Below are 24,347 nucleotides of genomic sequence, written 5' to 3'. Positions count from 1 at the left end.
TGCTGCTCCTTACAGAGTACAACCTGGTGAAGATGCACAGGGCCAAGAGCTCAAGAATAGGAACATTAAAATGAGTCACCACTAGCCAGAGCCTCAAATGTTTTCAACTAATGATAAATTGGACCCCAAGAAAGAATTTCTTTTTGAAGAATATATTAAAATACTTAATTGAAACCACATTCTCATAATCTGAAATTCTGGTATACTCTTTGAGGTGGGATAACATAAATAATATTGTTTGACACAGTCAAGTTTAGACCCAGCCACCATTAATTGGGCCTCTATTACTGGGTACTACAGATTGATTGTGCTTTTGTTAATACTTATCCATCCTACTTTTATTATTGGCAGACAAAAAAATTAAAAAAGTCCTCTATTAAATGCTGATTCTGGAATTAACACATTCAAGGTAACTTAGGACGAGTGGGGACCACATTGCACCCAGTTTATTTCGAGATGACGTTGTGATGGAAGAAGTGGGGGATTTAGTGTCAGAAACACTTAGTTTCAGACACTGCCTCTATCTCGTTAGGTGTGCAACCTTGAACAAGTTGTTTAGCCCTTCACAAATGCAGATTCATATATAAAATTGGATGTTATCTTCTCATCCTTATAAGCATTGGAAAGAGAAGAGAAATGAAGAACATGAAACTCTTACAGTTTCCCATTCGGCGTACAGACTGAATCAATGCTAGCTAAGATGAAACATAGGCCCAGAGAGGTTAAGTGAAAAACATAACTAAAAAAGTATTTTGGGAATACAGAATAAATTAAAAAAAATCATGGAATGTTGAACTTCAGGAGTGCACATGCACACAACACACACACACATACACACACGTCCTTGAAAGTGACTGGCCCTCTAGTTCCATCATAAAGAAGTAAGGAAAGCAAGGCTTTTCTCTAGTTAGTAACCAGCAGTATAGCTTTGGCAAGTCCGTCATTTCCATCCTCGATAGTTGATTTTTTCCCTCTCTTTGTTAAATATAAAATTATGGTTTTTACAGTTAGTTTTGCTGCTGTCCTTGGAGGAGAAAGCAAACAGGTCATTTTTCAGAATGTCAAAAGGACCGTTTTCCTCCTTGAGTAGGGCTGGACAAAACATTGCTCGACAACATTTTAGTTTTATAAGAATGTTTTGATTTTCCAAAGAGGCTTTCAAAGATGACATAATATTTTGCAGTGATACCAGCTCTTGTGGGTATTCAGAAGAAAAGGGAGAAATTATTTCTATAGCCCTCCAAAACTGCTAAGACCTCAGAGGTTTAAGTCCTGTGAGCAGATGACACCAATGTTCTCCAACTAATGGATCCTTCTGGCAGTATCACGTGACATTACAGGATGAGAATATATTATTTTAATTTTGCAAGCCAGGGAATATATACTTGAAAGATCCAAGAACTTTGGCTTAAATTACTTAGAATTTCAAGGAACCAGGTCAATTCAGATCCTCTTGGACTTTGAATATTGGGTAAGAGAGTAAACTTATCCTCTTGGGACAGCCTCAAATCTTGTTCTTGCCTCATTCCATGTCTCTTTTTACTGTCTATATTCCACCTTGAGTAATCACATCTCTACCTGTGGCTTCAAATGTTCCACCTATGTTTATAACAAAGGTCATACCAAAGGCTCCTTAAACTTAACACTGCCAAAATCACACATATCATCTTTCCTGCTTAAACCAATCCCCAGCCAATGTCTCTTTCATTTTCTGTTTTGGTTAATGGTACCTTTACTACCCCTCCTCTCTCATCCAACTCTCCCCTACTTTGTCATTAACTGATGTGGATTCTGACTCCTAAAAACTTCTTGAATCTGTCCCAGCCTCTTAATCATTCTGACTCTGCCTTTGTCCCACCTCACTGTATATATGACAACACAATTTTACTTGAACTTAGTACCTAAGTTAATTCACCTTCCATAGTGCTTCCAGTGTCAAAATCCTTTAATATTTACCCATCCAGAGTCTGGCCTCTGTTATCTGTTCACCATCACCTTTCATTATTCTTCCTTCTTGTCATATTAAACTTCTTTTTTCCAAATGGGTCATATTCCAAATGGGTCTCTGTTCCTTGTAACACTTTTTTTTTTTTTTTATCTAAAATGCCTCCCTTTATTGGGAACTCCTATTCATCCTTTAAGGTTAGACTAAGCATCACCTTTGCTGTGAAATATCCTTGACTGCCCCAGGAAGAGTTAGGAGTCCTTTCCTCTGGACTGTATCTTTTGAGGCGTGAAACATACCAGAATTTGTTTATATGGCCTGTCTCTCAGGAGATTAGAAGATATTTGTGAGCAGGGGTATTCTCACCCCTGGCCAACTGCTTGACTCCTAGAAAATTGTGACTTTCATGAGCCCTAATACTGCTCTGGGGTTTCTAGTGGGCTCAGTTCCTCAGTATTTAAGAGCATCAGGTTGGGGGATAAGACAGCAACGTGTGGGAAGTATGATGAAAGGTAATAATGGGACTTAGAGGAGGAAGACAAGAAGAAAGAAACCAGATGGAGGCAGACATTTTAGAATGATCTGCATTTGTCTATAAGAGGGGTTAGAAAAATATGTTGGTAGTCTATACCTTTAGTTTTATTTATTGTTATCAAAATGCGAACAGCTCATGCCGACTTAAAATGACATCTATTCTCACATCTTTAAAAAAATTTTTAATGGGATAGTTCTACTATAATAAAAAGAAATTGTGTTTTCAAGTGTAAAAGACAGAATTTGTTCTCTCTTCAAAAAATACATTACTCACTAAAAGCAAGCAGGAGGTATAGTAAATAAACTCATATTGAAAATACAAGTCTCAAAGAAAAAGAAGAGACCCATTTTAGGCTATTTGTCTATCCATCTCACTAGGGTGTTAGCCCACACAAGACTAACTCCAGAGGTTATTTTCATCCTAACGTTGCTCCATAGTTGTTTTTGTAATAATCACATAGGGAGCAATCAATGGCACACAAACGTTTTAATACAGATGTGTTTTTCTCTGAGTTTTGAGTGAGTTAGGGTACAGATAAATGAACCTACACAGGGAAGGAAAAACTACATCTCTCTATTTTCTTAAAGTGAACTGGGGTTTAATTTCACTTGGAGTGCAGCAAATTAAATATAGGAGAAAGAGAAACATTGAAATGTTATTCTCCACTCGGGTATGAGGGCAAATAAGGTAGTGGCAGAATGCTAAGAGTTGTTTTCAAGCTGTGAAAAAAGAGTGTTACCTCTCTTTGTGGTGCCAGGATAGATATCTGGGAAACTTCTCAACAGATTGAATCCTCTGTAAACAGGAGCGACTTAAGTTTAGAATAGTGCAGACCCAGAGATCCTACAATCTCAGTAGAGTTCCAGTCTGGGCTCAAGCCATTTCTTTTCAATTCACTTCCACAATTATTGAGTGGCTGACCTTGTGCAAGGCACCATTAGATAGTGGTAGTACAAAGATGAGCAAAACATAGGGTAACTCATAGTCTAATAGGGTAGTAAAACATAGAAACAGATAACTCAGTGCAATGTGGTAAATTCTAAAATATTTAGCTCAAATTTACTTGTTTTGAAAATTTTAACTGCTACTCATCAACTAGTTAAATGTAGCTCAAGTTGTTTATCTTAACGTTCCAAGCCCTGATCATTTATTTCCAGTTTTAATTCTCACTGCTATTCCATGTGATCCTTCTCATTGGGATCCAAACAGTATTTTCTTTTACAAACCTCCTTATTTCCCACTTCTCACCTTGGACCTTCAAGCCATGAATAATCTCTTTCTTTTCTTTCTATGCATCTTTCCTAGCCCAAGTCAACTTCTTGGTCTTTTGTACAATCATATTATATTCACCAGTTTATCCACTGTTGTTAGCATGTCTAAATGGAAATTTTGATTCCTACCCCAAGTCATCCTCACTGTAAATCCTTTCTCATCTCAATAAATGACAGCTTCAAAGTGTCTGCTTAGGCCAAAACTTTGGGATCAGTTTGACTTATCTCTTTCTGGTAGGCCACACATCCAATCCATCCATGAACTCTTCCTGGAGTACCTTAAAATATATTCAGATTTTGATCACTTCTCACCACTACCCCTATTTTTTACCTGACCCTAACACTCTGGCTCAGGCTATTATTTCCTGAATAATCTTCTAACTGGTCTGCTGTCTTCTTCCTTGCCTTCCTTCAATGTATTCAGAATATATAAGTGATTCTTTTAAAACATGTTAGGTTATTTCTTTTTTTTGTTTAGAATTCTAAATTCTTACTATGACTTTTAAATTGCTATAGAATTCATGCCTTTTGCCCTTTTACTAAATCTTTCAACTGCATTTCTTTTATTCTCTCCCTTAATCACTCTATTCCAGCCCCACTGTAAACTCCATGAAAGCCACCTTTATTTTGCTTGTTTCCAGTGTCTAGAATAGTGTCTGGCATACTACTAGTTGTAGTAAAAATTTCTAGTTTATATAACACTGATTTTGAGCACAACACTATTCTTAGTTGATAACATATATTATTTCATTTATATCTCACAAAAATCTTATGGTAGAGGAATGGTTATTATGCCAGTTTTACAGATAAGGACATTGAGGCATAAGAGGTAGTGCCCACTCAATAAATATTTGTTATCTCATTCAGCTAATAGTTGTTGAGTGTGAGCTCTGGGAGCCAGCTCCCTTGCCCAAAAAATATGAAGAATAAAAATTTGCATACCCCAAAGGATTTTCAAGGCAGAAGGAATGAGCAGGTGAATACACGAAAGTGCTCTTTAAATATAAAACCAAAACCAAACAAGTTGCCATGGATTCCAATTCATGGAGACCCCATGAGTGTCAGAGTAGAATTGTATTCCATAAGGTTTTCAAAGACTGACTTTTTCAGAAGTAAATCATGAAGCCTTTCTTCTGAGGTACCTCTGGGTGATCTTGAACCTCCAACCTTTCAGTTAGCAGTGGAACACTTAGCCATTTGCACCGTCTAGGACGTCATTCAGCCCTGTACAAATTGCTCTTTACTTGGATCTTTTTAGTTAACATATGACAAATCTCTGACTTCCTTTTATTATCTTACCCCTTTTTATCCAGTCCAGATATCATTTTGTTTAAGAAGCCTTCCTTGAACTCCCAGACAGAGGTGACCATGAGCTCTTCTGTTAACTTTCCATGTACCATTGGGCCTTAATTACCATGTGCATTTCCTGTTCGCATGTCTGCATCCATCAGACTAGGAATTCTCTGAACACAGGGACTTTGTCCCATTCATCTCTGAATTCCAGGAGCCAGGAACTTGGTAGGTACTAAATATACTTATTGAAATAATGGATAACCCAGCAACATAAATTGTGACTAATAATTTAGAGATATATAGTATCTGAATCTAAATAGGCATTAAATTATATATGTAGGAAGGGAGTTTCGTTTGATCTGCTTAGGTGGAATTAAAATAAATGTCCTATTTAGATTAATTACCAGAAGCTAATGATTTCCATAACGGGACTTATCTTTTAGGAGCTCTCATACAAACCAGACACTGAAGTTCCATTTGCGATGAAAAGCAAAGAACAGCCAGGAACGTACAAATTTTGGAGATGAATTAGCTGCTCTGTAAACATAATACCCGCAACTTAATTCAAAACAAAGACATACTTTAGAGACCTAAAACTAGAAAAGGCTTGAATTGCACACTGACACAGCTGTGAAGGTAATAAGTGCAGATTTGGTTTTTGGTTTCTCACTTGTTTCTGACCATTGTAACTCTAGTTTTTTAATACCTCAGTTCAATCCTATCATGCTATTTCAAGCTTGTCAAAACATCAAGTAAAAAGAATATCACAATGGTGATTGGAAAGAACATAAGATTAATTTGAAGTAGAAAGAAAGCATTTTATAAATGAACATGAAATGCCTGGAGGCCTACCAAGAATACCCGGGCACGCACTAGTCAGTCATTCAGCTTGGATTCCGCCGCACCCAGCATGCACAGCCTTGGGAGAAAACCCTACGTCAAATGTCATTTGAAGCTGCTCAGACAGGCACATAGAAAGGCACATTGCACCAATAACATCTGACAACCCTTGCGGTGATTTTTCTGCTTCAGTGGCCAACTTGTCCGAATTCTGGGCAAGCCAACACACACATAGTTCATAAAGAACCAAGCTGTCAGAATCATCTTTACAGGGCTCAACTATGATGCTTCTTTAATGAACATTTCACATTCCTGTGTAGCTAGGAATGTTTTAACCACTAAAATCTCTAGAAGAGAGGATACTAGGCTGCTGAGAGTAGAAAAAAATATCTAACAAAAATACTATTGACTCAATATTTATTCTAATCTGCAGAGAAAGTAACTACTTCTTATCAGTAAATTGTGATATAGGTACTTCATTCCTATCATCTTTTAGTCTAATAGTATTTTAAATCTCTAGTTCCTGGTACAGTAAAGAGCAAACATCTTGGGAAGAGATAGGAAAACTAATGGATATGTGTGTGTGTTTACCCGTTGCCTTCGAGTTGATTCTGACTCATAGAGACCTTATAGAACAGACTAGAACTGCCCCACAGAGTTTCCAAGGAGCACCTGTGTGTTTGTTGTTGTTAGGTGCCATCGAGTCTATTCCGACTCATAGCAACCCTATAGAACAGAGTAGAACTGCCCCATAGAGTTTCCAAGGAGCCCCTGTGTATTTGTTGTTGTTATTGTTAGGTGGCTTCCAGTTGGTTCCGACTCACAGCAACCCAACGCAGAGCAGAATGAAACTCTGCCCCGTCCTGAGCCATCCTTACAATTGTTATGCTTGAGCTCATTGTTAGCCACTGTGTCAATCCACCTCGTTGAGGGTCTTCCTCTTTTCTGCTGACCTTGTACTCTGCCAAGCATGATGTCCTTCTCCAGGGACTGATCCCTCCTGACAACATGTCCAAAGTATGCAAGATGCAGTCTCGCCATCCTTGCTTCTAAGGAGCATTCTGGTTGTACTTCTTCTAAGACAGATTTGTTTGTTCTTTTGGCAGTCCATGCAATATTCAATATTCTTCGCCAACACCACAATTCAAAAGTGTCAATTCTTCTTCGGTCTTCCTTATTCATTGTCTAGCTTTCTCATGCATGTGATGCGATTGAAAATACCATGGCTTGGGTCAGGCGCATCTTAGTCTTCAAGATGACATCTTTGCTCTTCAACACTTTGAAGAGGTCCTTTTCAGCAGATTTATCCAATGCAATGTGTCTTTTGATTTCTTGACTCCTGCTTCCATGGCCATTGATTACGCATCCACGTAAAATGAAACCCTTGACAACTTCAATTTTTTCTCCCTTTATCATGATGTTGCTCATTGGTCCAATTGTGAGAATTTTTGTTTTCTTTATGTTGAGGTGCAATCCATACTGAAGGCTGTGGTCTTTGATCTTCATTAGTAAGTGCTTCAAGTCCTCTTCACTTTCAGCAAGGAAGGTTGTGTCATCTGCATAATGCAGGTTGTTAATGAGTCTTCCTCCAATCCTGATGCCCCATTCTTCTTCACAGAGTCCAGCTTCTCGTATTATTTGCTCAGCATACAGATTGAATAGGTATGGTGAAAGGATACAACCCTGACACACACCTTTCCTGACTTTAAACCAATCAGTATCCCCTTGTTCTGTCTGAACATCTGCCTCTTAATCTATGTAAAGTTTCCTCATGAGCACAATTAAGTGTTCTGGAATTCCCATTCTTTGCAATGTTACCCATAATTTGTTATGATCCACACAGTCGAATGCCTTTGCATAGTCAATAAAACACAGATAAACATCCTTCTGGTATTCTCTGCTTTCAGCCAGGATCCATCTGACATCAGCAATGATATCCCTGCTTCCACTTCCTCTTCTGAAACCAGCCTGAATTTCTGGCAGTTCCCTGTCGATATACTGCTGCAGCTGCTTTTGAATGATCTTCAGCAAAATTTTGTTTGCTTGTGATATTGATACTGTTCTGTAATTTCCACATTCAGTTGGATCACCTTTCTTGGAAATAGGCATAAATATGAATCTCTTCCAGTCAGTTGGCCAGGAAGCTGTCTTCCATATTTCTTGGCATAGATGAGTGAGCACCTCCAGCGCTGCATCTGTTTGTTGAAACATCTCAACTGATATTCCATCAATTCCTGGAGCCTTGTTTTTCTCCAATGTCTTCAGAGCAGCTGGGACTTCTTTCTTCAGTACCATCGATCATATGCCACCTCTTGAAATGGTTGAAACAATGCTGGAGATCAAATGATAGAATTTTGCAAGACCAACAACTTCTTCGTTGCAAATACCTTCTTTCGCCAACATAAATGGCAACTGTACACATGGACCTCGCCAGATGGAACATACAGAAATCAAATTGACTACATCTGTGGAAAGAGACGATGGAAAATTTCAATATCATCAGTCAGAACAAAGCCAGGGGCCGACTGTGAAACAGACCATCAATTGCTCATATGCACGTTCAAGCTGAAACTGAAGAAAATCAGAGCAAGTCCACAAGAGCCAAAATATGACCTTGAGTATATCCCACCCGAATCTAGAGACCATCTCAAGAATAGATTTGATGCATTGAACACTAGTGACCAAAGACCAGACGAGTTGTGGCATGATATCAAGGACATCATCCATGAAGCAAGCAAGAGGTCATTGAAAAGACAGTAAACAAAGAAAAGACCAAGATGGATGTCAGATGAGACTCTGAAACTTGCTCTTGAGCATCGAGCAGCTAAAGCAAAAGGAAGAATTGATGAAGTAAAAGAATGGAACAGAAGATTTCAAAGGGTGTCTCGAGAAGTATTATAATGACATGTGCAAAGAGCTGGAGATGGAAAACCGAAAGAGAAGAACACGGTTGGTGTTTCTCAAGCTGAAAGAACTGAAGAAGTTCAAGTCTCAAGTTGCAGTAGTGAAGGATTCTATGGGGAAAATGTTAAACGATGCAGGAAGCATCAAAAGAAGATGGAAGGAATACACAGAGTCATTATACAAAAAGAATTAGTCGATGTTCAACCTGTATGTTTACATGTATATATACACATGTGTGAGTATTTTGTATGTGTGTTTGTGTATATAATTGCTGTTAGCTGCCATCGAGTTGGCCCCTAGGATCAGACAGTTGTGATCCATAGTATTTTCATAGCCTGGTTTTTTTGGAAGTACATCACCAGGCCTTTCTTCCTAGTCTGTCAGTCTGGAAGCTCTGCTGAAACCTGTTCAGCATCATAGCAACACGCAAGCCTCCACTGACAGATGGGTGGTGGCTGCCCTTGAGGTGCATTGGCTGGGAATCAAAGTCGGTGTCCCACATGGAAGGCCAGAATTCTGCCGCTGAATCACTGCTGTCCCCATATAAATATTTATACCTTGTATATTAATATAAATATATACTTCTATTTCTATACCTTGTGCCAGGTAACTGCTAGTTTTTTTTTTCCCCTCACATTTGATTAATTAATAATAGTGATGGTGATAATAATAATTGAGAGTAGCTTATTTTTGTTGACCTTTTTTTTATGTGCCAGATACTGTTCTAAGTACTTTAGATGCATTATTTTATGTTCACAGTAAACCTGTAAGGTAGATTATAAGAAACTGATATTTCAGCAGTTAAATAATTTGGTCAATGTAAGTGGAGGATCTGGGATTCAAAGTCTTGTGGTCTGATTCCAGGGCCACAATTTTCTCCTCAATTAATTTAATTTGAGAGATCTACTTGTCTACTAATTTTATTCAAAGGGTTCTCTGTGTTGCTCCGAAGTGTTCCTTGAGATGTCTCCAAGGATTTGCATATTTGACTTTTGTTTAAAATCTCCATTAAACAATAGGCTCCAAGACTAAAAAATACATTCGTAAATCACTTCTCTGTTCTAGTCCAATGTTTTCATTGTATAGATGGGGAAACTGAGGTCTGGAGGGATGAAATTCAGAATCCCAGGTGTTGGGGTCCCATACCTGGTTAATGGCAGCTCTATGATTAGGACCCAACCCCCCAGATTTAGGTCAGATCTTTCCATGCCACCATGAGCCCTCACGGGGGTACACCACTGACAGGAAGGAGCCCCAGTACTTCATTAGTCTCCACTGTGAGCATTTCAGAAGGCTCCTATCCGGGGACACGGTCAGCTGCGTTTTTCAACACGTAAGAACTTCCCAGACTACCCAAAAGCCAGAAGGAACCGGCCTAAGGTTTTTAAGCAAAAGGCTCACAGTTGTATTGTCTTTTCTAACACATACACACTCATACAGATAGATAAATAAAGCAAAACGCCAAAACAAGGAGTAGTTGCTGTAGAGTCGATTCCAGCTCGTGGCGACCCCATGTGTTTCTAACTGCGCTCCATAAGGTTTTCATGACCCTGATTTTTCAGAAGCAGATCACTGGGCCTTTCTTCCAAGGCACCTCTGGGTGGGTTAGAACTGCCAATATTTTGCTTAGTGCCCAGTGCTTAACTGTTTACACCGCCCAAGGACCAGATAGTTCTATTACACCAGTAACACATGTTATTGGTTATTAAACCAGTAACATAACATTTGGCCAGCTAATTTACCTATGCCAAATTCTATAATATACATTGAAAAACAGCTGAAAAAAATATGCTTATGTTAAAACAATTTTATTTTTATTTTACATTACACTTTATATTATATTATTAATAATTCATATTATATTTGAGCTATTATAATGGTACCTTATGTGGCCCTGGTGGCGAAGTGGTTAAGAGCTCAGCTGCTAACCAAAACGTTGGCAGTTCAAATTCATGAGCCACTCCTTGGATACCCTATGGGGCAGTTCTACTCCGTGCTATATAGGGTTGCTATGAATCAGAATCAATGCGAAGGCAATGGGTTTTTTTTTTTTTTTTTTAATAATGATACTAAAGTTATATATTGGCCAAATGTGTAGGTTTTTATTTGAAGGTTAGACAACACTATATTCAGAGAGGCAAAGTTGTAGAATTATGGTTCTCAAACATTAGTTAAGCTGCCATAACTCATGTGAGCCCAGTTTGAATAACATTGTAAGAGAAAGAACTCAGGGATTAGAAGACGTGGACTTCAGTCTGGACTACTAGACTCTTACCAGCTTGAAGGTTTATGCAAAACATGCAGAGTTTTCAGACCTGAGTCTCCTTACACAGTGATAACACAGTCGCTATTGCAGGGTTATATATATAAAGTGCCTGGAGCCTAGTGGATGCTCAGTAAGTGGTTGCTATTAAATTATAATATCATTCCATTTGCTCTCATAATATCTTCATGATATTACGTTTTTAGCCTGGACATTTTGATAATATCTGGAAGAATGAATGGACTATGGCTTCTTCAAACATTTTTAGAATATTTATGCCAACTGCATCGTACATACTGTATTATACATTTTTCCTTACAACAATACTCTGAAGTAGATCCCATTATTATCTCCACTTTATAGAGAAGGAGGTTGAATCTTAAGAGGTTAAGTAACTCTCTCAAAGATTCATGTCTGGCAAGTGGTGGAATCTGGATTAGGCCACATGATCGGAAGCACCCCACCACCTCTCTACCATTCTGTACCTCTGTGACATTCAATCTCCCTCAACCTTCGGCTCACTGTTTGACAAACTAAATTTTAGTTCTCATCGTGAGGCATGCCTGTTTGTGGAATCTTCCACTATAACTGTGACTTCACCAAGTACAAAAAGAATGTAACACACAAAGGTGTCTACTTCCACTAATAAACACATGCTGACATGTTCATGTTGACATTTTTGTGTCATGGTGCACTCTCTCTCTAAGAATGAAACGTCGCACATACAGCTAAAGCCTGTCCCGTTCCTTTCCCCTCCATCCCTTCTCAGATGCAATTATCTTCCTGAAGTTGGTATACATTATACGTATGTTAATTTTCATATCTTATAAAATATGGATATCTAAATAAACAATATATACTATTATTGTCTAGCTTAAAAATTTTTATATAATCACTATCATTCTCTGTGTGTGTGTGTGTGTGTATATATATATATATATATTTAACTTTGGAATCCCTGGTGGCATAGTGGCTAAGTGCTACAGCTGCTAGCCAAAGGGTCGGCAGTTGGAATCCGCCAGGTGCTCCTTGGAAACTCTATGGGGCAGTTCTACTCTGTCGTCCTATAGGGTCTCTATGAGTTGGAATCGACTCGAGGGCACTGTTTTTTGACACATTTAACTTGCTTTTTAAAAAATCTCACCATGCCTATTGTAATTTATTCAGGTCAATATATGTAAATTTAGATCGTTTCTTTTAATTTCTGTTTATTATTCTACTGTGCAGACAGTTTTTTTCATTTCCCTAACTGGAGAACAATTAGGTTGTTGCTATGTTTCAGTATTACCATGGGAGCCAACCTGAGCATTGTTGCACATGACTCCTTGTGCAAATGTGCTAGAGTTTCACTAGGGAATTCACCTTGATACAAAATTGCTGAGTTATAGCTCATGAGCATGTTTAAATTTATCAGGAAGTTCCAAAGTACTCTCTTACATGGTGGCACGGATTTAAACTTGTACCAGCAATGTCTATGAGTCCTTGCCTTTCCACATCTTCATTACCTCCTTGGTGTAACAAAATTCATTAATTTTGGTCCATCTCCATCAGTTAATACTTCACAAATTGCCAATGAATTTAACACCTATTTATCTATTTATTGGCATTCTAATTTCTTTCTCAATTAAATTCTTGTTCTTATTTTTGCCCATTTTTCTTCTTTTTTGGCAATATATTTTCTTAGTCTGTGACTTGTTATCTCACTTTTTTTTTAAGTTTTTTTTTTCTTCGTGTTTTCATCTGAGTATTTATCCTAGTGAAATAATCTTTAACAATAATTTATTTTATGGTGGGATTTTTTTCTTTCTTTCTTGTAAAAAAAAAAAAAATCCTTTCTTTATCTGAAAGCTGTTTAAGAGCTGCGGAGTATGGTCAACCTTGCAGGAAATGCTTCGGTGGGCAGACTGCTCATCTTCCCCTCCGGCCAGGCTTTTGCCAGAATGCACCACAGTCACTAGGGGTTGTAGGGAACTCCCCTCAGGACTCTCCCCACTGGTCCCTGGATTCTCCCTTAGCGTATGAAGCAAACGTTTCTGCACTAGCTTTTTCTTTCAAGATCCCAGGAGGGCCTGAGGTCTCAGCAGCTGCTTGGTACGGATATACTAGAAGCCTATGGGCAAGGATAAAAAACGAAAAGCATTACTGTCGAGTCGATTCTGACTCATAGCAACCCTATAGGACAGAGTGGAACAGCCCCATAGGGTTTCCAAAGAGTGGCTGGTGGATTTGAGATGCTGACATTTTAGTAGGCAGCCGAGCTATTAACCACTATGCTACCAAGGGCAATAGCAGGAATATATTCAAGCTACCTTTCTCCTATAATTCCCTGCTGTTTATTCTCTATCGCTGGTCAATTTATCCTTCATAGCACTTATAATGAGGCGTGTGGTTATGTATGTATTAGTTTTTACTTGTCATCCCAGAAGTTCCTGCCAGGAATTCTCTATTACTGCAGAAGTTGTTTCCTTCATGACACTTACTGTGGAGTGCATGTGTTACGTGTGCATTATTTTTTATTAGTTTATTGCCTGACTTCTGCTCTACTTTGTCAGTTCCTTGAGGACAGGGATCATGTAAATTGGTGAACCAAAAGGGTATATATCTGGACAAAAGGCGATATATCTTCCTCTCTGAGGTAGTGTCTACAGAAAGGTCAAATTTTTTTCCCAAAAAGCTGTATTCAGTCTTCACTGGCATTCCAATGTACAAGCACTTGAGGCCTAACTTACTACAGTATAAATCTTGGGCTTGATAGTTTCAGTAAGAAAAAATTTAATGTTGATGTATATACCACTTCAATTTCTCAATAGAGAAAACTGGTATACTAAGAAGCTACAGTTTTAAGGTCACATAATGAGTCAGCTATCATGTAATAAAGTAAGAAGTTTCTTATTTTCCCTTTATGGTGGGAAGAATTAAATGGTAAAGCTGTTGTTTCAGTCTTAGAAGTTCCCAAGGGAATCTGGGCAGAAGTATTTGAACTGACAAGAGAATATGTTACATCAGAGAACCCAATTATGGAAGGCAATTTATAATCTGGTAGGGAGAGGACACTGGAATAAAGAAAAAAATCAGGATCAATTACCAGATGCAGGAGAGTCGGCCTCAAGTATAATTTGGAGAAAAAAGTGAATTTGTGAGATTTAACCCTGTCCATAGACAGTCGTATGGGTAAAAATGTAGTAACATGCTTTTTCTTTTCTTTGTAGATTTTTTATACAAGTTTTAAAATATTTGTAGGTATACAGCCTGCTGTGGGAGGAAAGAAGAAGTGAGGAAGCTGAGAAGAATGTAATAGTGTATGTGTACAGGCTTGCATGTGTAGGCACACGCTCACACACATATGCACACAATTACTTTTGACATAACATATAGCTCTTTCAATCTCTTTTTTATATCGTTTCAGTCCCAAAGTTTGTCAGTGCCATTACAGATACATTCCCACCAACCTCAGCCTCCTCACTGACCAAATATATAGCCTTATACCATCTAAACAGCTTTACAGCATGATTCTAAATCTCCCTCAAATCACACTAGCTTTCCCTTCAACTTGCTCTTATCAAAAGGCTGAGACTTGTGTGTAGATAATCTTCAGTCTTGTGCCCATTATCAAGACTCCTAAATTCCCTGCCCCTTTTGTCATCTTAAACTATTTTGATAAGGCATTGACAGTGGAAGTGACTGATTAGTCTACTAGCATCCTTGTGGCTGCTGGGCCACCTCTTTGGAGTTGTGGCAACTAAGACAGTATTAGTGGCCTCATAAAGATCTTAATGTCTTTAAGATAATAGAGCCAAAGTATCATCTGGTGTCCTGCTAATTTAGAGTCTGTAAATTTTTTCTCATCAAGCTTTCAATGATGATATTTAGCCCATAAAACCTCACTGCCTCTTTGTGAATTATGGCTTTAAAAGTCAAAGAAAATATATTTATACGTATATCCACTGATATCAGTTGTGATATTTTTCAAATTCAGGCTTAGGAAACATAGTTCTAGAGTAGTGAATGTCTTTACTTTATGGTTCCCAATAGAAATTTCTCTAACTTTCCTTGGACCTGTAGGTTAATCAATAAACATTGAGTCTGTTTCTCCTTGGTGCCCAATCACTTAGATAAAAAAAAGAAATACTCAGTTAATCATATTGAGGTTGGTAGTTGTCAAACATCCAGATGTCTCGAGATACCCAGATGTTTGGTATAATGTAAAAAGAAATAAATAATTTGCATACATTTTCCCTTTTTTATCCAAATATGCTGATTTTTATATAAATGGGTAAATGTCCACATGCTAAATCCTCAGGCTGCTTTCGTAATGGACACCAAAATTTAATATTAAAATAATTATTTATGAGTATTGATCAAACGCTTGATCTCACAAGATCATTAAAGGAGAAGATTTATCTCTGAAGTCAAAGTTTTACTTTTGTAACAGTGAGTCACACCATAAGAAACAGGACATACGGTACTTGAAATTTTAGGTCCTTTTCATCTGCAGCAATCAGCGCCTATCTGAAAGTACTGGTCTCGTTTTTAAGGTGTTCTGATTGAGTCATCAGAAAGTACAGATGGCTCATTTTTCATGGTTACAGATCTGTTCAATGTTAATAGCAGCCACCACGACCTTAAGTCCCAAAGTCTGTTTTATCACTTCAGTGTATTTCGTTATAGTGTCATCAACTGCAAAATAGTTTTTTGAAATTCTGTGGCCTTTCAAAAGAATATCATTATTTATTTTTATGTTTTTGTTAGCTCAAATGACAACATTCAGATTTTAATTTAGTTTTAATGTGAATTTAAACCTAGCTAGATAAAATTTCATAATTCCATATTCTGATAAACAATCCCCAAAATACATGTCAATTCTTTTATAAAGTTCTAAGGTTTTTATAGCATGGATTCTGAGACCTTTGATACTTCTAGTGCTCCATGCAGTATGAGAACCATTTCAGTTACTCTCTGTCTTTTGATATGGATTAAACATCAAATTACAAATTATAACTGTATTAATCTCTATTATAGTTGGAATATCTTTCTCATGATCTTTACAGCTTGTGACAAATTTGCTGTTTTAGTTTTAATTTTGTTTTACTGGGACTGCAAGTTCAATATTTTCTATCCATGTTTTATTTTCAAACTTACTAGGGTTTTCCTAGTTTCAGAATGGCTCAGTGTTTTAGAGATTCTGGGTTATAGCCTAAATGATCATTTTGCAAGAACAGAATTTTTAGTGGATCACGTGTCTTCTCTTTATTTTAATTCATGTGCCTTTTTAATTTTATCACTTAATATAGCTAAGTTTATTTTAATATAAAAATGATGGCTTTGAACACTTACCATTGAGTACAATTGACTCTCCATGAAGTTGCATCACGCGGCTTGTGCACCTATTAGTGCCAATACACAGGCCAGTGGACATTCGTCCTTTTTGAAAACCTAAACCAGGAAATAGCTGTGTATGTTCTGAATTCATATTGAAATACTAGATTCTGGCATAAAATAGAAACTCATAGGAAATTTTGCATTTCAGGGAATAGCCATGAGTTCTACCATTAAAAGGCAATTTATTAATGTTAGAACAAATAAAGAAAAATATAAAAATAATTTTTATAAGAACATCAGTATAATTAGAATAAAATTAAGCATCTAATTATCACATCTTTCTCAATTCTTCCAGAAGTATATAATTAATATGTTATTTTAAATAATTCATTTATTGTTCCTCTTACATGTCAGATACTAAACTAAGGGCTTTATATATTTTGTCTGTTTTAGGCCTCGCAGTGAGCTTCTAATAGTGAAGATACTGATTTTCTTATTATTTGGGGATGAGGGAATTTGAGGGCTAAAGAGGGTGAGTAGTAAATCCAAGTGGAGGTGAGTGGAGAAGCCAGAGTTAACCTCCAACCTGTCTGACTTGAAAGTCAATAATATACTCTTTCTGAACATTGCTCTGCTCGCCAGATGATGGCCAGGAAGTTAAGTTAGAACAAGCAAGAAAAAGAAAGAAAGCAACCTTCATGTAATTGTTCTATTGAAAGCATATTGAAATACTAGAAAAAATATCATTCATGAAAAGCAATAGTTTTAAAAACCAAAAATGGGTGATCAAATTTAGTTTTCTAAAAAAAAAAATTCTGCTCTGTTCCTATTAACAAATACATGTATGCACAAATATTTCAGCAAATGAGTCAGAAAAAAATGTGAATACTATTTTCTAATGATGTACGGTTTAAATGCAAAAAAAATTACCAAACCAGGAAAAAATACATATAATTTCTAAAAGGGCAAGACTGGTTATTTTCTTGTAGTTTTTAGGCCAACTAACCAATATTAAAATAATATTAAAGGACCAATGCTTATTTTCATGGCATTATCCTCAGTGAGCTTTTTTATAGTTCTCTTCCACTAACAACATGTAGGAAAAGCAAAAACAGTTTGAAAAGCAGAAAGTATATAATGCTCTTCTCTAAGCTTATGTCTTTATCTAATTAGCCCTTATTTACCCTTGCTAATTCTGCACCACAATATCTTTCCTATTACCACTTTATTTTAGAAAAGGGATATTTATAAATAGTCTCAATTCTTTTCCCATTCAATACACATGTCAATCACTAATGCCCCAAATAACTGCATAATTTTCCTATCACTTGGTGTAAATGGTTAACATGCTTGGCTGCTAACTAAAACTTGGAAGCTCAAGTCTATCCAGAGTTGCCTTGGAAGAAAGGCCTGGCAAAATACTTAGGAAAAATCGATCATTGGAAAACCCTATGGAACACAGTTCTATTCTAACACACATAGGGTTGACATGAGTCAGAATCAACTCGATGGCAGCTGTTTTTTTTTTGCACCCACCAGAATGCGTCAGAGTGCCATTTCAACCACAAGAAGCAATGAAGAGGTGTATGGATAAGGAACTGGAAACTGAAAGCAGACCTAGCCACAGGGCTGCCCAGTGCAAAATGGCAAACCTTCCGTGGTGTACGTGGGCCATACTTTTGGAAGAACAAGAAGGAGTTAAGGTCAAAATTAGTTGGATGACAGTTCTATATCCCTGGGCAAAGGAATCCATTCCTGCAAGGAATGAAGCAATGCTAGGGAAATAAACAGTTTCTTGTTCTCTGGAGGTGGAACTGAGAAGAACCACATGAGGAGCAAGCCTTTATTCAAGAGAGCTCAGGCCCAGCAACAGTCTGAAGCAGAATGCTGGAATCGGGGAACAAAGGCAGAGCTAGAATTCACTCAGCATATCTGCAAGACATCCCAGACCCTGTGCACTGCTGGGCTGAAGGTTGTGATGAAGCACCTAAACTTTGTCAGGGTTGGCTCAGGATTGACAAGGTTGATCCAGCAGCTGTGAACTATGGAGAAAAGTGTGGGGTAGGGGTGGGGAGGAAGTCAGCAGCTAAAAATCATCGTTAGAAATGTTAGCAAAATCTAAGCTTTCGATCTGCAGTGACAAACCTACTGGTGAATTCTGCACATTTATTCAGGAAATTAAGAAATAATATTAATTCATTTAAAGAACCCATCACTTCAATCATTTGGGATCTCCCACATAAAGTGGCTGAATAAATATGTTCTTTAGGCATTATTCATTTATAGCCAACCTTGAGGTGTGAGCTTTACAGTACAAATACTCCTCACACTGAATATTCTTATAAAAAGACAAGCACTGACTATTTTGCACTTACAGTATCCACAACAGAAAAGTAAAAACAGAGGAACAGTGTCATGGATTGAATTATGTCCCCCAAAAACGTGTGTATCAATTTGGCTGGGCCATGATTTCCAGCATTGTGTGGTTGTCTTCCATTTTGTGATTGTAATTTTATGTTAAAAAGGATTGGGGTGGGATTGTAACACCACCCTTACCCAGGTCACATCCCTGATCCAACCTTAAGGGAGTTTCCCTGGGGTGTGGCCTATACCACCTTTTATCTCGCAAAGGATAAAAGCAAGCAGAGAGTTAGGGACCTCATACCACCAAGAAAGAAGCACCAGGAGCAGAGTGCGTCCTTTAGACGGGGTTTCCTGTGCAGAGAAGCTCCCAGTCTTGGGGAACATATATGAGAAAGACCTTCATCCAGAGCCCAGAGAGAGAGAGAAGGCCTTCCCCTGGAGCTGATGCCCTGAATTTGGACTTCTGGCCAACTTTACTCTGAGAAAATAAACTTGTCTTTGTTAAAGCCATCCATTTTTGGTATTTCTGTTATAGCAGCACTAAGATGATTAAGATGACTAAGACAGACAGAAATCACAACATTTCATCTGATCTGCTTAATTAAAAAAATATATGCATAATTACAAAGGTATTCACCTCCAAATAAAGCAGTAACAATTAGTAGAAAGCATAAAACTAACAATATACTAGCGTGTTGCAATAGTTCTTTTTAAGAAACTTTAGGACTGTTCTTCAAGTTGATATAAGGCCGCTATGAGTCAGAATCAACTCAATGGCAATGGATTTGGTTTGGTTTTAATACATATTTCAGAGCCCTGGTGGCAAAGCGGTTAAGAGCTCAGGCTGCTAACTGAAAGGTCTGCAGGTCAAATCCAACAGTCACTCCTTGGAAACCCTATGGGCAGTTCTACTCTGTCCTATAGGGTTGCTATGAGTCAGAATTGACTCAATGGCATACAACAACAACAATATGTATTTATCCCTAATTTGCATAGTTTCTTTTTCTTGTGATTTTTTTTTTACAAAATAAGTATATGCCTGATAGGGCAAAATTATGGCTGTGACCATTTTTATTGTCTCCTTTTTGATCCCATAGGTTTGGGATTTTATACAAAGGAGAGAATCTACTATGTGTGATGAATAGTTACATCATAGATTGCAAAGGTGTAGGTGACACTGGACATGAAACAGTCAATATCCTTATTTGACAAAGGAAACTAAGGCTTGGAGATTAAGGTCACACAACTAATAGTAGAAATGTTATATCTAGAACATAAATGTTAAAACATCAGAAGCACTTTTCCGTAGCAAAAAGGACAATGATGTGTTTCATCTTCAGACCCAGTCAACATGACTCTGTTTCCTTACATCAAGAAAGGGCTCTTTAGCTAAACCATACTTTGAGCTTCAGAGAGAGACACTTACGGTGTAGAAAGAGCTAAATCTCTGTCAGGGCCAGAAAGAACAACCTGCTTGGACAAGCACAAAAAGAAGTTCTAGTGGACATAAAGGGAACAAGCAAAAGAAATCCAAATGAAATATAACAAACATGGACAGTGGGTCCACATATCAATAGAAGAAATTTATTATGAAATTCAGAAGTCTTGATTTTGGCTAGGAAGTAAGGAATTGGATGCACTGAAAGGGTGGAGCTCATGTATGGCTATTGCAAATATATGTAAAGGTGAAAAGGTTAGAAATACTTTAGCAATAAAGGTTCTGATTTCTGCAAATATAAAGCTTGTTTTTTCTAGTAAGTAACAGTATGTATATGGCACATATACTTAGAGATCCTTGAGACATAGTTTATTTATAATGATATATTCGACTTGGGGGTTTCAGGGTGAAGTAAGAATTATTTTTGTTTTTAGTCTCGCTCTTTGGAAAACAAGAAATAAGGAGTAATACCCAACCACTCCCATTGCTGGGAACAGGGGACAGACTTAATTCATGCCCAAACATCCTGGACCTACTAAAACCAACAACAGCAGACAGGGACCTGGGATTGTACTCATGAATTGGGCTTGGGTGGCCACTAAAGGCAGCAGATCCATCTGCTGATGTTCACAGAAAGTTTAGTCTCTTGAGCAAATCATGACCTACGCTAAGAAATATTGCAGTAGCCAGACTCAAGTCTAAGTGCAAATTAAAGACTGGGAGTCAGAGGCAGCAAAGAATAATTAACACTGTGGCATTTTATTCAGGAAATATTATCAGCGGGTAAAATTAGCTCAGCAACTGGGGTCCAGATGACAAGTGGGTTTCTAGAATAGTTAACAAGAGAAAGGTAGAATTCCAGGATTCAGGGGCTGTTGTATTGGGGAGCTATGGAGCCAGAGATGTAGGCACAAGGATAGATTTGGAACTGGAATATAAATGTTGCACAAGTGTCACTTGTATCTGGAGCTATTTAAAAACCTTGTGTTTAAAACTGGGGGCAATGTTGAATCCACAAGTTGGGGCCACATGGCCCATAGCTACGTAGAGCTGAGGGTGGCAGGGGCAGGAGCGATGCAGTATACACTGTGACAGAATGTTAAGCGGAGGCAGGTTTTCAAAACAAAGAATGAGATTAACAAATTGGGGCATTATTTTGAAGGTTTAACTAACTGCTAGTAAATTCACAGGATTTGATAAGAGGTTGCATTAAATAAAAATATTCCCTGTGTCTTCATCTCTGTTCCAAAATGCATGTGTGAATTTCTAACATACTATGGAATTTGAATACATTATTATTTATAGATAGAAGCTAATGACTGTAATGAAAGCAGAACACTTTAATTAAATAAGCAAATGATCAAAATTGACATCACATGTGTACATAAGACTCAGGTTAATTAAGTTTCTTATTATTTTTCCTTTCAGCTGACATCATGCTAGGTTTAGTCTATAAGTAAGCTATATATGAATATATGTTTACACATTTGAAGAGAGGCAGCAGTCAAAACAGAGACAGAAAGACTGAGAGACACAGAGTGATCGACGCACAGATACATAAAGCTAAAGGTCATTTCGTTTAATGCCAAAGAATTAGTTCTGTCTAATAATAAATTCCAAAAAGACAAACAAAGATCTGCCTTTCTCCTTGTTCCCTTAGCTGTAGCCACTCTGGACTCTGTTCCCTGAGAAACTCAAAATCCTCCAGCCTCAGGGGTTCTCACTTGCTATTTCCTTAGCCTGGAAAGTTCTTAGCCTAGGAAGCTCTCCCTCCAGAGAGTGGTGCCAATCACTCAATCACTTCCTTCTGGTTTCAGCTCAAACGTCACCTTACTGAAGAGGTCTTCTCTGTGGTGTGTATATAATGGTATCCCCACTTTTGCAGTATTCTAATTTCTATTTTTCTTCATAGCATTTATTGCCATATGGCATACCACTTTTTTTGGTTTATTTTCTGTCGCCCTCCACTTGCGTTACCAGAGCAAAAAAAAAAAAATATTGAATTTCCAATAAACAACAAATACATTTTTAGTATAAACCAAAAACCAAACCTGTTGCCGTCGAGTCGATTCTGACTCCTAGTGACCCTATGTCCCAAATATTGTATCTGATGTGTTTATATTAAAAATGTTATTACTTATCATTACTTGTACAAAAAACATATTCATTGTATGATTATTCAAGGGTTCCAAATATTGCATGGGACATACTTATACTAAAAAATTATTTGTTGTTTATCTGGAATTCATATTTAATGGGGCATCTTGCATTTTACCTGGCAACTCTACCCCTCCCCATTCCCACACAGATTTTAAGCTAGTTGAGGGCTGGAATTTAGACAATTGTGTTCACTGCTGTGTTCCTAGTACCTTGATCAGTACCTGGCATGCCGCAGGCTCTCAATACATATTTGTCAAATAAAAGAATTAATTATTCAATTTTCCTAAAGTACCCAACCCATCCCACACTTTTAATCCTGGTGAGATCTCTTAAGGCCCAGCTTATCCTCTGATATTTGCATAGCTGTATTTATACAAATACAGCACTTATAGTAATAATATGCTCCTTGATGTCAAAGGAAATGTCTTATTTTTTTCAACAGGTCCTAGCATATAGTTGGGAATAGGCTAAATATAATAAATTTGTAATACATTCAGCTAAAGTAAGCAAAAAGTTGAAAATATTTTTACAGACTTATGCATTCTTAGGGACTATAGTTAACTGTAATATTTAAAAATAGTATATTCTCAGGCTGGACATACATTGTAAATGCAAATATCTATTATAGATAAAATTTGTGAATCCTATGTAAATATTTCTACTTATGTGTCAAATTGTTTTCAAAAACTTCAAATTTTATTACATTTAAATTACTGCAAGGAGGTCGTTTAATACAATGCCCCAGCTCTGGACAAGATTTCATCAGCACATTCTGTTACTTAATCTGTTTAAACAAATCCTCAGAGTGAACGATTTCACATACTTTTTATTAGTCTGTTGTAGAGGGTCCTTGTTCTTTTTCATCCCCATCTTTAATTTCTAATTAAATCTAGTTTATCTTTTTTCCTTGTTCAGAGGAGATAATCCTTTTCACTTATAAAAACAGAATAATAAATGCTACAGATAATAATGAAATATTGACTACTATGAGATACAGACAACTACGAAATGCAAGAAATTAATGAATTATTTTATTAATTGTTGTATTAACTAAACCATTATGTTTTAAGCCCAGGGAGTGTAGGAACCCGGTGTTATCCACCTTTGTTTACAAGTACCTAGGTGATACAAATGGTTACTGCATTTGGCTGCCTAGTCAAAGGTTAGAGTTTTGAGTCCACCCAGAGGCACCTCTACTGTTGGAAAATCAGTCATTGAAAACCTCATGGAGCACAGTTTTACTCTGACACACATGGGGTCCCCATGAGTTGGTGACTATTCAATGGCAACTGGTTTTAGCTTGTATTAGGCATTAAATGAATCAGACACTACATAATAGTGTCTGATGCTGAAGGTAGCAAGTAAAATATTGTTGAATAAATGAATAATTTTTTTTTTAAACAAACCAGTATTAACAAAGATTTTTCTGCATTTCAGCACAGTAACGTACTGCAGAACAGTCTGTAGCCCTGAAACACTAACATGAGTTGAACACAGGCTGTGGATTCCCACGATTTTGTTTTACAAGTAAAGTTCAGATACAGTTTCTTTGAAAAGAAAGATTCAGAATTTCAAGTCACTTGTTCTGTTTTGTCCACATATTTTCAATTTTGAAAGGTAAAGCTCTCTTCTTATATTCAGGCTTTGTGTTTTGAGGGGAACCTATGTCTGAGTCATCTACTCTTAGCTATGCAGAGCTTGAAAAGTTTTCTACCAGCTGCAGCTGTTATATGGAAACCCTGGTGGTTTTGTGGTAAGCACTACAGCTGCTAACCAAAAGGATGGCGGTTCAAATCCACCAGGCACTCCCTGGAAACCCTGTGGGGCAGTTCTACTCTGTCCTATAGTGTCGCTATGAGTCAAAATCAACTAGATGGCAATAGGCTTTTTTGTTTTTGCAGCTGTCTTGACTAATTTAAATATGACCAACTGTTTTAATACAACTTTCTAGTTTAGTTTTCTGGAATAACATCAAGCTTGAAAAAAAGAAGAAAAGAAGAGAAAAGCTTTTCAAA

The 24,347-nt window shown here is 37.3% G+C and overlaps 1 protein-coding gene and 1 long non-coding RNA gene across 7 annotated transcripts in view; one reads left to right on the top strand and one right to left on the bottom strand.

Moving 5' to 3' along the window:
• Positions 1–9,407, top strand: part of LOC126076545 (uncharacterized) — a 470,040-nt gene extending 460,633 nt beyond the window's left edge. Inside the window, exons 14-15 of the long non-coding RNA XR_007517488.1 lie at positions 5,065–5,269; positions 7,792–9,407. This is a non-coding gene — a long non-coding RNA (uncharacterized LOC126076545). The remainder of the gene's footprint in view (positions 1–5,064; positions 5,270–7,791) is intronic.
• The window catches only part of SYT1 (synaptotagmin 1), a 624,978-nt gene that overhangs the window by 374,091 nt on the left and 226,540 nt on the right, over positions 1–24,347 (bottom strand). The gene's annotated exons all lie outside the window — the stretch shown is intronic.

Source organism: Elephas maximus, chromosome 4 (genome assembly GCF_024166365.1).
Source record: "Elephas maximus indicus isolate mEleMax1 chromosome 4, mEleMax1 primary haplotype, whole genome shotgun sequence".
NCBI lineage: Eukaryota > Metazoa > Chordata > Mammalia > Proboscidea > Elephantidae > Elephas > Elephas maximus.
This window is presented reverse-complemented; position numbering and strand designations above follow the sequence as displayed.